General features: G+C 34.5%; 1 pseudogene; it reads right to left on the reverse strand.

Moving 5' to 3' along the window:
- The window catches only part of LOC123253807, a 13,711-nt pseudogene extending 11,610 nt beyond the window's left edge, over window positions 1–2,101 (reverse strand).
- Window positions 2,102–3,912: the final 1,811 nt, after the last annotated feature.

A 3,912-nucleotide genomic window follows, 5' to 3' on the forward strand; every position in this document is an offset into this window, starting at 1 on the left:
ACTTAATACTTATAATGTACTTGTAATGGGTAGCTTTCACTTCACATATTTAAAAATCACTTAACCTATTAAAAATTATTTGTAAAACTCATCTGCCAACTCTAAATTTATGATTCTGAGAGGAAAAATAATTGGAAAATGAGTCCACTTTTGTATCTCTTCCATGACCAACTGCTAATCAGTTACTCCTTGCAATATCCCCACCTTTCCTACTTTCAATCTCTATCTTGCTTCTAATCCAGGCAATTCAAGTACTGTGTCTGGCATATAATAGGCAGTTCATAAACACTTGGTCAGTGAAGGGGGCAGCCTTACACACAGAGCATTGACCACATGCCTACTGACCACCCACAGGCCTACTGAATACCCAGATAGAAAAATCCGCTCCTGTCCAATGTTTAAACATCAGAGATTAATGAAATTTCATTGGTGGATGTGACATTAAGGAAGAGATGTTAACATATTCTTTGATCTTCAAACTAATAAAAGACTTTTCTGTCTGGATTATATCTAAAATGTTCTCTGGGTTTGAGAGTAAGAGCTATTCATGTATATCCTCAGCATCCACCATATAGCTTAACATAGAGTTGACACTTTAATTCATTTAATTATTCATTTAGAGAAATACAGAGAAAGTCAGGTAAGTAAAATGATTTTCTCCAGATCACAAAATTTTTAGAAGGTAGAACTGAGTAAGGCTTTTACTACTATATAATGCCTGAAATTTGTAACGGTCTCAGATTACTGGGCCAATTCCATCCATTTATTTGTTATAAGAAAAAAAGCAGACTTTTTAAATGAATTCATTATTTTTTACAAATTTAAAATGGATTTGGGTAAAATTCTAATAAAAGTGCCAAATCATTAAAGATAAATTAAAAAAATTTCTAAATACACATAGCAAATAAAACAAATAATTATTTCTTCACACTGAAAGTGAAACCTAGTTTTTATCACCTAATCCTTGAAACACTTGTTTAGATACTTGAATGTTTCTAAGGGTAAGGCAGTATTACTTTATTTTTTTAAATTTTTTTAAGCACTTATCTTTTCCCTCAGAATCAATAATTCTCAATTCATACTGTATATTGATTCTAAGGCAGAAAAGTGGTAAGGGCTAGGCAGTGGGTGTTAAATGACTTGCTCAAGGTCACACCGCTAGGCAGTGTCTGAGGCCAAATTTGAACCTATAATAGGTTCAGTAATTCAATCCACTATGCTACCCAGCTACCCCCCTGCAGTATTACATATTAATGCAGCTGCTTAATACACATTTTTCATTATTTTTGACTGAGTTTATTTGCTACAAAGTTCTGCATCTGTTTCCCTCTGACTTCCAAATAATTATTGGTTTTTCTTGTAGAGCTAGACAAAATAATCTTAATCTACCCACTTGATACCACATCCATATTTGGAGAAACCTACCATATGCTTGTAAATGCATCACCTTTTCAACTTAATGACATAATATCATTGCTTTAGAGCATTTGAGTTTAACAATTATTTGCCATTTTGACAAATTAAACACCTTTGCCTTATTTAACTTATATGATATTTGGTCCCTGAGGAGACATTTGTATTTAACTTCTATTAGAAGATAATACTTTATCCCTCTTTAGACCTTCCCAATTCATTTTGCCTATTTACTGGATGGTGTTTTTCTTCTATCGATTACCATATTTGTTTTTAAAAGACTCAGTTCTGACCTTTTGTCATTAGGTGTATTTTAACACTTTTTCTTTAATTAAAGATCTTTTTCCCTCAATAAACTTAAGTTTTGCTGGGGAAGTTATTTATTTTTTTTAATCCTTACCTTCCGTCTTAAAATTAAACCTAGTTATTGGTTCTAATGCAAAGAACTGTAAGAACTGCACAATGGAGGTTAAGTGACTTGCTCAGGGCTACATAGCTAGGAAGTGTCTGAGGCTAGATTTGAATTTAGGACCTCCTGTCTCTGGGTCTGGCTCTCAATCCACTGAGCCATTTAGCTGCCTCCAAAGGAAAGTTATTCTTGATTGTAAGACTATCCAGTTTTACCTGTGAGAATAAATATCATATTCAAAGCTCTCTCTTTGTAATGCTTAATTGCTAAATCTTTCATGATCCCAGTTGTAGGTTTTTAGGTAGTTGAACTCACAGCATTTTTTTCATTGACCTAGAAGCTTCTTCTGCTAATTCTGACTTTGGGATTGATAAGCAAAGTCAGTATGGTTGATTAACAAAGATCTTGTTTGTTATTCTATTAAATTTTCAGTTTAAATACTTTATCACTTTTATTGCCTCCTTTTGTTTTTTGATCACAACTTATTCTGGATATTGCTCTTATTATTCTTCTTACTTAGATTCTTCTCTGTAACAAAGGAAATTTTAAAAAGGAACAAAAAGAATTTGATAAAAAATTATCCAAATCAATTGAAATCTGATGCAAATGTATGTGTCACATGCATAACCCTAAAGCTTTTCAGAAAGTAGAGTGAGATATACTTTTCTCAGGTTTTTTGCTTAGTAATTATAAGTACAAGGTTTAGTTGTTATTTATTCATTGTCAATTTAGATACTATTCCATTACACACTTTAGCTGTTGATTAGTAAATAAACATTAGACTTAAAAGGAATCTTATTTATTTAAATTTAGCCTAATTTTTTAAAATCTTCTGTCTTAGAAGATAGTTAAACCTTAGAAGCAGTACCGTGTATTGGTTCAAAGATAGAAGAACAGTGAGGTCTAGGCTCAGCCTATGGTACACATGTCTAAAGAGGGCAGGCAGAGTGCTCTCTAGGGCATGCATTGTCCTGTGTCTCCCTGCTCAGTTCATTTATAGTCAGAGGGACGGTAGAGCTGCTCTCTTCCCTCTCACTTTCTCCCTCCCTTTTCAAGGGTTAGGTAGGGGGCTCACATGTGCCAGAGTTGGAGAGGAGTGAAGTGCTTGAGTCAACTTCCCTCCCTCTTTCTATAGCAGTGATTCCCAAAGTGGGTGCCTCCGCCCCCAGGTGGGTGCTGCAGCGATCCAGGGGGGTGGTGATGGTCATAGGTGCATTTATCTTTCCTATTAATTGCTATTAAAATAAAAAAAATTAATTTCCAGGGGGCTAGGTAATATTTTTTATGGAAAAGGGGCAGTAGGCCAAAAAAGTTTGGGAACCATTGCTCTATACCCTCTGAGGACATTCTTCACTTTACTTGCTCCTCCATCCTGAAGCTCAAAGGGAGTGCTTTCTCCCTGTGTGGGTTAATGGGGGGGGGGGCACAGCACTCACCTTTAAAAGATTCACCATCATGGTCTAAGAAATGGAGGATGAGTTACTTGCCCAGGGTCACCTAACTAGGAAGGGTCTGAAGAAAGATTTGAACCTAGGACCTTCTGTCTTTAGGCCAGGCTCTCAATCTCCTGAGTTACCCAACTGCCCCTTAACCTAATTTTTTTTTTTATCCAGAAGTGCAAAATTACAGAGGATAAAACAAGAAATCATGAGAAAGAGATCTTAGAGATCCTGTTAAAATATAGGATCTTGAATGGATAAATGAATGGATAAAAATTGAATTTTTTGTTTAAAATGTTGTTTAAAACTCTAGCTGAAATTTAGCATTTCTCTCAATTAATTAATAACCTGATTCTGAGAAGGAGTTTATAGACTTCACTAGTTAGATAGTGTGGCCCTTGACACTGAAAAAAAGGTTAAGAATTTCTGAAAATTTTAAAGGATTTAGTGAGGTTTGACCTTGCCTGAAGTTATACAAAATCTTCAAGTGGAGTAGTCTTTCTATTTTATCACATTGCTATCTGAAATTTGCACAACTAGTGAAACATAACAGGTTTTTGCTATTCATAACCAATATAGTTTCTCATCAACATGAATTACATTGTTTTTTGTGTGTGTTTTTTAGGGATTCAGTATTATTAATTGGAAGCA

This window comes from Gracilinanus agilis, chromosome X (genome assembly GCF_016433145.1).
Source record: "Gracilinanus agilis isolate LMUSP501 chromosome X, AgileGrace, whole genome shotgun sequence".
Classification (NCBI taxonomy): Eukaryota; Metazoa; Chordata; class Mammalia; order Didelphimorphia; family Didelphidae; genus Gracilinanus; species Gracilinanus agilis.